Source organism: Lepidochelys olivacea (assembly GCF_965140295.1).
Source record: "Lepidochelys olivacea isolate rLepOli2 genome assembly, chromosome: 13".
Classification (NCBI taxonomy): domain Eukaryota; kingdom Metazoa; phylum Chordata; order Testudines; family Cheloniidae; genus Lepidochelys; species Lepidochelys olivacea.
In genome coordinates this window covers 38,770,813-38,782,503 of record NC_140423.1, presented here as the reverse complement: position 1 = coordinate 38,782,503, position 11,691 = coordinate 38,770,813, and positions in this window count along the sequence as shown.

Sequence of the window (11,691 nt, the reverse complement as noted above, 5' to 3'; positions counted from 1 at the left end):
CACAGCTGCCCCCCGCTAGAGCTGTGCCCCTGGGAGACCCCCCTGGGGGGAGCGAGGAGCTCACCCCACATGGCCTAATCCGCCCTCAGCCACTGGGGACGCTGCCCTGCTGGGAGCTGGGCTGAGACCAGACAACTCGTACCATGCAGGGAACCAGCGCCCCTAGTGAGGAAACAACCCGAGTCCCACTTCCCACCCTCTCGAGCCCAACAGCCCCCTGCTCTGGGACTGGATCAGAGCCAGCGCCCCTAGAGCAGAAAGGCCCCCATATCCCCTTCCCCACCCCCTGCGCCAGCCAGCCCCCCGTCCTGGGGCAGGACCATAGCCAGAGTTGTGTCTGTCGTGCTGTATGTTGCATATTTAGCTCTTCATTGGGATTTTTATGGGTGGTGTGTGGGTGTGACTTTTGTTGTGTGCACTGAGTGACAATAAATAAATTAATAAATATACAAATCAGGCTCCATCTCATTCATAACCTCCATCCCCGACTTTCAGGGACCGCTGACACCCGCCAGAGGGTCATGTCGTGTCTGTAGGGGACGCCTCTAGGCATGGAGAATAAAATGAAGGATGCCCACTGCATTGGCCCCAATGGGAGATGGGGGCCTAACTACGAACCCAGAGAGCTGGGGCTTCGTCCCTCAGCCTATAAAGGCTGGGACTGAGGGGCAGAAAGGGGAGATCTCTGGGGCACATCTTCTGTGATGGGTTGGATCACAGAACCCACCTGATGTGCCAAGGTGTCAAGGTTCCTTCCCCACTCTGAACTCTAGGGTACAGATGTGGGGACCTGCATGTAAACCTCCTAAGCTTACTTTTACCAGCTTAGGTTAAAACTTCCCCAAGGTACAAACTATTTTACCCGTGGACTTCCACTGCCACCACCAATCTTTATCTGGGTTCCTGAAAAATCATAGTTTGGACATGTCTTTCCCCCCAAAATCCTCCCAACCCTTGCACCCCACTTCCTGGGGAAGGTTTGGTAAAAATCCTCACCAATTTGTATAGGTGACCACAGACCCAAACCCTTGGATCTTAGAACAATGAAAAAGCAATCAGTTTCCTTACAAGAAGACTTTTAATAGAAGTAAAAAGAAAAGAATCACCTCTGTAAAATCAGGATGGTGAATACCTTACAGGGTAATTAGATTCAAAACATAGAGAATCCCTCTAGACAAAACCTTAAGTTAAAAAAAAGACACACAGACAGGAATATTCATTCTATTCAGCACAGCTATTTTCTCAGCCATTTAAAGAAATCATGATCTAACACATACCTAGCTAGATTACTTACTAAGTTCTAAGACTCCATTCCTCTTCTGTCCCCGGCAAAAGCATCACACAGACAGACACAGACCCTTTGTTTTTCTCCCTCCTCCCAGCTTTTGAAAGTATCTTGTCAACTCATTGGTCATTTTGGTCAGGTGCCAGCGAGGTTACTTTAACCCTTTACAGGTGAGAGGATTTTTCCTCTGGCCAGGAGGGATTTTAAAGGGGTTTACCCTTCCCTTTATATTTATGACACAAGGCCACTTCTGCCTCGCTTTCCCTGCCAGCCTGGGACTCCAGCACCCTGCCTGGTTGGGGCCAGACACGCCAGCCTGCTCCAGCACAGACCCAGGTCTCAACCACATGCCCCAAAGCTGCAGACTTAACTGAAAGCACATTTGACCCTCAGATGCCCAACTCCCAATGGGGTCCAAACCCCAAATAAATCCATTTTGCCCTGTATACAGCTTATACATGATAAACTTATAAATTGTTCACCCTCTCTAACACTGATAGAGAGATATGCACAGCTGAAAGTGTTAATACATACTGTGGGTTAATTAATAAGGCAAAAGTGATTTTATTAAATACAGAAAGTAGGATCAGATGGGGTCATGCGTAAGAAAGAAAGAAAGAAAGAAAGAAAGAAAGAAAGAAAGAAAGATGTGTATGTCTGAGAATGGACGGATGGGTAGATAGACATCGGGGGGCTGGGACATACAGTGGGTACCGTTCTCCTTGGTTAAATCCCCCCAAACCACCCTGAAATGCAGCTACCAATTCTTAACTTCTTCTATTTTTGATCAAACACACAATTCCCCTCTAAGTTGCGAGTTAAATGATGGAGCAAATGAGACTCTTCTCCCTCGCCAGAGTCCACGTTGACCAGACCTCAGGACACTACAGCCCTGCACACACAGACACACAAGGAAATCCAGTCCCTGCCGTGGGATGGGGGTGGAGGATTGAGGGGCACGGGGCTGAGCTCAAGCTCCAGCGTGGGCTGCCCCACGGGGACGTCCGGGGAAGGACTCTGCCCTCCCTGCTCTGGGTTCTGCGGAGCTCAGACCCTTCAGCGGCCGTTGTCACGCCCTCCGCGCTGCCGTGGAACATGGTCCCTCCCAGTGTCCGGAGAGGGGGCCGGAGCCCAGGAGGGCTGAAGATGGAGGGAGGGAATGAAGAGGACGAAGCAGTGCTGTCCCCTCCTAGGAGCCCGGAGCCGGGCACTCACCGCACCTGTGGGACACAGAGAGCAGAGGGATTCAGCCGGTGCCGCTCACGGGCAGCATCCTCGGCTGGGAGAGCAAGGCCAGAAGGGACCCTTGGGACCATCTAGCCTCGCCCAGCCACGCCTGCATCCTGCCAGGATGTCTGGGTTGAGCTGGAGCTCATCTTCCAGACAGAGACACCAGCCTTGCCAAACCGCCTCAGGGAACGGCCACTGCCCAGCGGGTGCCTCACACCAAGTCCCTGGGGAGCCGCAGCTGCCTTCGCTGATTCTCTCTGCTTCTGGTACCAGCCCCATTGCAACGTGGCCCGGCACAGAACCGGCTTCACGGGCACCTCTGGCCCTTTGTGCTTCTGGGCCCGACCACTGATCCTTGGAGGTCACGGCTGAGTGCTTATTGATTGACACTCATTGAGCCTTGCTCTTGGAACATTTCCTCTTGCTTCTTAATTAGGGATCATTCATTTTTGGTCATTGATCATTAATTCCTCATTATTGACAAGTGATTCTTATCAATTGATAATTATTAGCAGCTTATTGATGCTTGATCCTCGATTCTTTAACATTAATTACTGATCTGTGAGTGTTGATTATTGATAATTAATTGCAGATTAATGGCTATTCAGCATTAAGTACAGATCACTAGGTACTGACCAGGGATAGTCAATTCGTGATTATTGATTTCTCAGTGACAAATAATTGGAATTGATAATAGACTGTTGATTCTCATTTATTGATCACTGCCGCATTAACCTTGATGGCAGCTCGTTAATTAGTGATGACGGGTGGTGGATTATTAATAAGTAATCGCTCCTGATTCTCTCTCATTGATCGCTGGTCACTGTCAGGAATCAGGGCTGGCAGCAGAGCCAGTCCCAGGCAACCTGACGTGTGCACCTGGCCTGGAGCCGGCTGCCTGATTGGCTCCCCCCTGATTGCTTGGCAGAGTCAGCAGCCCGGTTCATGAGCCCAGCAGAAGTTAAGCAGCTGCCCAAAGAATTTCCCCAGGGCTGCGATAGCAGCTGTGACTGCTTGTTCCAGCCCTGTTCCTGCCTTTTTCCCGTCTGGGTCCAGCCCAGCTCCTGCCTTCTTCCCGTCTGGGTCCAGCCCAGCTGCTGTCCTGCACCCAGGCTTTCGTCCCTCCAGGTAACCTGTTCCTAAACCTGAGCTCTAACTCCTGACTTTGGTGTTAGCCTCTGACAACCGTAACATCATAGAGCTGTGGGACAGGGAGAGACCTCGACAGCTCACCTAGTCCCCTCTCCTGCCCTGAGGCAGGACTAAGTCATACTTATTCTATCCCTGACAGGTATTTCTCTAACCTGCTCCTAAAAACCTCCAACAATGGAGGATCCACAACCTCCCTGGCAATTTGTTCCAGTATTTACCCAGCCTGACAGTAAGGAAGGTTTTTCCAATGTCCAACCTAAACCGCCCTTGCTGCAATTATCGCCCATCGCTTCTTGTCCTAGCCTCCGAGGTTAACGAGTACAATTTTTCACCCTCCTTTTTAGAACAACCTTTTATAGATTTGTAAAATGTTATTATCTCATTCCCCCGCCCAGGACACCCCAGTCTTCTCTTCTCCAGTTCTTTCAATCTTCCCTCACAGCTCATGTTTTCTAGCCCTTGAATGATTTTTGTTGCTCTCCTATGGCCTTTCTCCAAATTTTCCACATCTTTCCTGAAATATGGTCCCCAGAACTGGACACAAGACTCCAGATGAGGCCGTATCAGTACAGAGTAGAGCAGACGAATTACTTCTCGTATCTTCCTTAGAACACTCCTGCTAATACATCCCAGAATTCGTTTTTTTCCCGGTAGTATTACATTATTGACTCATATTTAGCTTGTGATCCCCTGGGACCCCCAGATCCCTTTCGGCAGTACTCCTCCCTAGGCCGTCATTTCCCATTTGTGTGTGTGCAACTGATTGTTCCTTCCTAAGTGGAGTACCTGGCATTGTCCTTATTGAATTTCATCACTGAATGTGGGTGACTAAGTAGTTCCCGCGGCTGGCTGCATGCTGATGGCGTGGGATCGATTCTTGAGCACGGGTTGTTGCTCTCAGCGGTGACGCGGGACCATGAAGGTAGCTGTTGCTCTTACCTTAAGCAGCGTGATGCCGGCGCTGTACAACAGGCTGAGCAGGAAGAGAGCAATGAAGGCAACAGGTGTCCAGAGACCGTCAGATTCCTCCTCTCCTCCTTCAACAGAGACGCTTTGGTCCTCCACTAGGCAGTGAGGAGCTGGGGATGAGACAAACGTGCCGGTTAGAGAGGCCTCTTCGTTAACCCAGGGAGCTGAGTGGGCACAGCGGGGAGCTCCGATCTGGGCTCTGGGCAGGAGATCCCTGTCCAGGGTCAGAGACAGAGGGTCCCTGCCAGGGGAGACCGGGCAGGCTGCAGGGGGAGACCCCCCGTCACAGGCTGCAATTCTCACAGCAGCCTCAGGGATTTCAGCCCCAACTTCCATTAAATTTCACGCCCTTTGGCTCCTTTACACACCCCAGCCACCCCGAGCATGCAATTCCCCTCCCCAGGCCAGCAACAGAGCTGGGCTGAGACCTGCCAATGCATAGCTCAATGGGGCCATGCACACCCATCCAACAGCGGCATCTTCCCAGCCAATGCCAGCTTGAGCCATGCTGGGACCAGTTCTCGGGCAGCAGAGGCACCAATTCCCCCCGATCCCTATTCTGGGGACCTGGGGAATTTACCCACAGAGCTGTTCTGAGACCTCCCTCAACTCGTATCATCCCACAGGCAGTGAGGTCCAATGAACAGAGCACTAGGATGGGACTCAGGACCCCCATGGGTCTATTTCCAGCTCTGTCATTGACTTTGCAGGACCTCAGGCAATTCACCTCCCCTCTCTGTGCCTCAGTTTCCCTTCACATCCTTTCTCTGTTTGGACATTTAGCTCTCCTGGGCAGAGACTATCTCTTACTCTATCTGTGTGCAGCTCCTAGCGTTTTGGGGTCCCAAACTCAGTGGAGACCTCTACACACATCTGCAATACACCTAATAATGGGGCCATATGATGGGAACAACTTTTAAGCCACTACCCGCTTGGACTCCATTAAAACCCATGCTCCTAGAAGGGGAAAGATCTGTAGCCCATCGCCACATTTGGGCAACACCTGACCAGCCCACCCTCAAGCCCTACGAAAAGGGGGGAAAGGCACGGCCAGCCCATCAGCAACACCCTGAGCTGCCCCATATTGTCAGACACTGGAACAGACGTGATGGCCCCCAACTGACTTCTCCCTTGGGGCGACTCTGCCACCATCACACAGCAGTGACCTCAGTCCCTGTAGGCAGACGTCTCCATGGCCCATTTCTAATTCCTTCAGCCGTTTATGTGGTTGTGTCATGGGGACTGAGTAAAGACCTCTCCCAACTCATCCCACATGGGACACCTCTCAGTCAGAGCCCCTTTCACCCACCACCAGCCTGGGCTCCCCTGGGAACCCGTTCCCAAGAGTTGGAAGGACTCACAGCCCAGCATTCCCTGAGCCTGTCCATGTGTCTTGTCAATGGCATGAACATCGACTGAGAAATGGCCTGGAGCCTCCTCAAATTAGTACACACCTGGGCACTCAAAGGGCTGGCATGAGAGGCCTCAGCTGTCTGGATGTACCAGCTGAAATCTTAATTCACTCACCAGTGCACTCTATGGCCCAGGTAGTGGATGGATAATTGACGTGACCTTCCTAGCTCTGAAACCTTGACTGGTGCATTTGTAGATCTTAAGGCAAGAAGGGACCATTACAGTAACAAGCCTGACCTCCTGTATATCACAGGCCAGAGAATCTCACCCAGCTACCCCTCTATGCAGCCCCATGACTTGTCTTTGCTGGGAGCATATTTTCCAGAATGGACCCCAGGCTGGATGTACAAATCTCGAGATGGCGACTCCACCTCTACCACTGGAAGTTCGTTCCAATGGTTCCCTTCCAGATTTCGTGCCTGTGATGGGGTGTGAATACCTTCACTGTCCAGGAAAGGGTTAATCCCACCCCAGGGGCGGAGGAAGTCCTGCCCCTCAGGTCAGGCTAAGCGTGCTCCAAATGCCGTGCTGGTAGAAAGAATACCATCTCCTCCATAAACTTATCAAGCTTTGTCTTGAAGCCAGATATGTCTTTTGCCCCCACTGCTTCCCTTGGAAGGCTGTTCCAGAACTTTACTGCTCTGATGCTTAGGAAGCTTCGTCTAATTTCAAGTCTAAACTTCCTGATGGCCAGTTTATATCCATTTGTTCTTGTGTCCACATTGGTACTGAGCTTCAATAATCCCTCTCCCTCCCTGGTATTTATCCCTCTGATATATTTATACATAGCAATCATATCTCCCCTCAGCCTTCTTTTGGTTAGGCTAAACAAGCCAAGCTCCTTGAGTCTCCTTTCATAAGACAGATTTTCCATTCCTCGTTTCATCCTAGTAGCCCTTCTCTGTACCTGTTCCAGTTTGAATTCATCCTTCTTAACCATGGGAGACCAGAACGGCACCCAGTATTCCAGGGGAGGTCTCACCAGTGCCTTGTATAACGGTACTAACACCTCCTTATCTCTCCTGGAAATACCTCGCCTGATGCATCCCAAGACCGCATTAGCTTTTTTCACGGCCTTGTCACATTGGCAGCTCATAGTCATCCTGTGATCAACCAATACTCCAAGGTCCTTCTCCTCCTCTGTTACTTCCAAGTAATGTGTCCCCAGTTTATAACAGAAATTCTTGTTATTAATCCCTAAATGCATAACCTTGCACTTTTCACTATTAAATTTCATCCTATTACTATTACTCCAGTTTACAAGGTCATCCAGATCTTCCTGTATGATATCCCGGTCCTTCTTTGTATTGGCAATACCTCCCAGCTTTGTGTCATCCCCAAACTTTATTAGCACACTCCTGCTTTTTGTGCCAAGGTCAGTAATAAAAAGATTAAACAAGATTGGTCCCAAAACCGATCCCTGAGGAACTCCACTAGTAACCTCCTTCCAGTCTGACAGTTCACCTTTCAGTGTGACCCACTGTAGTCTCCCCTTTAACCAGTTACTTATCGACCTTTCAATTTTCATATTGACCCCCATCTTTTCCAATTTAGCTAATAATTCTCCATGTGGAACCGTATCAAATGCCCTACTGAAATCGAGGTAAATTAGATCCACTACGTTCCCTTTGTCTAAAAAATCTGTTACCTTCTCCAAGAAGGAGATCAGGTTGGTTTGGCACGATCTACCTTTTGTAAAGCCATGTTGTATTTTGTCCCATTTACCTTTGACCTCAATGTCCTTAACTACTTTCTCCTTCAACATTTTTTCCAAGACCTTGCATACTACAGATGTCAAACTAACAGATGTCAAACTGTAGTTACCCGGATCACTCTTTTTCCCTTTCTTAAAAATAGGAACTATGTTAGCAATTCTCCAGTCATACGGTACAACCCCTGAGTTTACAGATTGATTAAAAATTCTTGCTAACGGGCTTGCAATTTCATGTGCCAGTTCCTTTAATATTCTTGGATGAAGATTACCTGGGCTCCCTGATTTAGTCCCATTAAGCTGTTCGAGTTTGGCTTCTACCTCGGATGTGGTAATATCTACCTCCATATCCTCATTCTCATTTGTCGTCCTACCATTATCCCTAAGCTCCTCATTAGCCTTGTTAAAGACTGAGGCAAAGTATTTGTTTAGATATTGGGCCTTGCCTAGATTATCCTTAACCTCCACTCCATCCTCAGTGTTTAGTGGTCCCACTTCTTCTTTCTTTGTTTTCTTCTTATTTATATGGCTTGTGACGGGACAAGGCCAGATGGCTATGGAAAAGTAGTGGGAGATAGATAGATTAGCTCCAGGCTAAACAAATCCCTGGTACCAGGATAAGTGAAATGGCAGCTGTTCCAGGTCAATTAAGACATCTGGGGCCAATTAAGAACTTTCCAGAAGGCAGGGAGAAGGGACACCTGAAGCCAATCAGGGGCTGGCTGAAACTAGTTCAAAGCCTCCCAGTCAGTCAGGTGGGTGTGCATGTCAGGAGATGTGGGAGGAAGCTGCGCTGTTGGAGAGGCTGAGTAGTACACACCATATCAGACACAAGGAAGGAGGCCCTGAGGTAAGGGTGAAGTGGAGCTTGAGGAAGTGAGGGCTGCTGTGGGGGAAGTAGCCCAGGGAATTCTACATGTCATGTTTCTAAAAGGTCAGCTACCATAGCTGATACTATTAGGGTCCTGGGCTGGAGCCCGGAGTAGATGGTGGGCCCGGGCTCCCCCCCCCCCACCGTTGCCCCCTGATTAATCACTGAGACTGGGAGACAACAGAGACTGTGCAAGGAAGGATAACTTCTCCTCACCTCCCCCACTGGCTTATGATGAAAATGGCTCAGTAGACTGTGACCCTTGTCTCTAGAGAGAGAAGGGTTACGGGGAGGGTCACAGTGAGCCTCTGAGGCTAGCGAAATGCACCAGGAAACACGGGACCCACGGAGGCAAGGACAGAGCTTTGTCACAGGCTATAGAACCTTTTACTATTGCTTTTAATTCCCTTTCCAAGGTCCAACTCTACATGGCTTTTGGCCTTTCTCACTTTATCCCTCCATGCTCTGACCTCAGCAAGGTAGCTTTCCTTGCTGATCCCTCCCATCTTCCACTCCCTGTAGGCTTTCTGCTTTTTCTTAATCACCTCTCTGAGATGCTTGCTCGTCCAGCTTGGTCTACAACTCCTGCCTATGAATTTTTTCCCCTTTCTTGGGATGCAGGCTTCCGATAGCTTCTGCAGCTTTGACTTGAAGTAATTCCAGGCCTCCTCTGCCTTTAGATCCACAAGTTTTTCAGTACAATCCACTTCCCTAACTAATTTCCTTAATTTTTTAAAGTCAGCCTTTTGGAAATCAAAAACCATAGTCACAGATCCATTTTTGTTTATCCTTCCATTTAGTTTGAACTGAATTAGCTCATGATCGCTCAAACCAAGCTTGTCCCATACAATCATTTCTTCTATGAGGTCCTCGCTGCTCACCAAAACCAAATCTAAAATGGCGTCCTCTCTTCTCAGTTCAGCAACTACTCGGTGAAGGAATCCATCAGCTACCGTATCCAGGAAAATCTGAGCCCTATTATTATTACTAGCACTTGTCCTGCAGTCTATATCAGGAAAGATGTGGACAAATTGGAGAAAGTCAGAGAAGAGCAACACAAATGATTAGAAGTCTAGAAAACATGAGCTTTCAGGGAGGATTAAAAATTGTGATTGTTGAGGCTGGAAAAGAGAAGGTTGAGAGGGGACATAACAGCTTTCAAGAACATAAAAGGTTCTTACAAGGAGGAAGGAGAAAAATTGCTCTCCTTAACCTCATAGGGTAGGACAATTAGCAATGGGCTTAAATTGCAGCAAGAGAGGGGTCGGTTGGACACTAGAAAAAACTTCCTGTCAGGGTGGTGAAGCACTGGCATAAATTGACTAGCGCGGTTGTGGAATCTCCATCACTGGAGATGTTGAAGAGCAGGTTAGACAAACACCTGTCATGGGCGGTCTAGATAATACTTAGTCCTGCCGTGAGTGCAGGGGCCGGGACTAGATGAGCGCTCAGGTGAGCCCGTGTCCCACTGCCCTTGCCTCATCCCCTCCGGTGACAGCCCCTGGGTTTGGCCATTACCACACTGCCCTGCATTTGAGGTCCTCTCTATTCACTCTGGCCGCTAGGCCACACTCCCCTACACTCAAGGGCTCAAACAAAATCCTGCACTTGAGGGCTGATATATTGACCATGGGCACTAGGCCACACCGCCCTGTGCTCATGCGTGCCCTTTAATAGACTTATACTCCATGAATCTATCTAATTCTTTTTTGAACCCACTTATATTTTGGGCCATCACAACATCCCCTGACAACTACTTCCACACATTGACTCTGTTGTGTGAAGAAGATCTTCCTTGTGTTTGTTTGAAACCAGCTGCCATTTAATTTCATTGGGTGACCCCAGGTTCTTGTATTATGTGGAGGGGAAAATAACACTTCCTGATTTACTTTCTCCACACCCGCCATGATTTTATAGACCTCTCTCCTATCCCCCTTAGTCATTTCTTTTCTAAGATGAAAAGTCCCAGCCTGTCTAATCTCTCCTCAGGCGGAAGTTGTTCCATCCCCATGATCAATGTTGTCCCCTTTCTCTGTACCTTCCCCATTTCTAATACATCTTTCTTGAGATGGGGCGACCAGAATTGCATGCAATATTCAAGCTGTGGGCATACCATGGATTTATACAGTGGCATTATGAGATTTACTGTCTTAATATCTGTCCCTTTCCTAATGGTTCCTACCATTGTTACCTTTTCTGACTGTCACTCCGTGTTGACTCCAGAACTGAATGCTGTATTCCAGTATCAGTCTCCCTAACCCTGTACACAGAGGTGAAATCATTTCCCCTGCACGCTACCTCCATGTTTATACATCCAGGGACAGAGCTGGGAGGAATGAAGGCTCCTAACTTAGACTCACCCTCCCACCTAGCTCTCTAAACACATAAAACCAGATTCCTGGGCACTCTGCCTCTAATCTTATGTGGTCAAATGAGGACGCATCTCCTAAGGGATCTCACGCCAGAGTGGCTAGGGCTACATGGCTGGACAGATGCAATAGTTAAGAAACAAGTCTTGGAGATGGGGGATCAGGGCTCTATTCCCACCTCTCCCACTGACCTGCAGTGTGACCAGAGACAAGCCACCTGGGCTGGGGTCTTTAAAGGACTCTTAGGAAATTAGGTGCCAGTGAAGATAAACTCACAATTGCAGTGGGAGTTGGGTGTCTCACTTCTTTATAGCATCCCTATTTTAATCCTTTTGTGCCAAAATATCCCATCCCAGCCTCTGTCTGCTTACACTATCAGCTCCTTGGTTCCAGGACATTTGCTCTGTGTGTGTTCGTACAGGGCCCATCCAATGGGGCTCTGACCTCAGTCAGGAGATCTAGGAGTTGCAATATCATGAATAATAATGGATGGATAGCAACTCACTGCAGAGGGATGGACAGGTAGAAACATGACAATGCATGAAGATGGATGGATGCAGAGAGAAGATTGCATAATTTTGCATGCATGGACATTGTAGAATCAAAGCAACAGGTATAGAATCATGTGATATCAGGGTTCGAAGGAACCTCAGGAGGTCATCTAGTCCAACCCCCTGCTCAAAGCAGGACC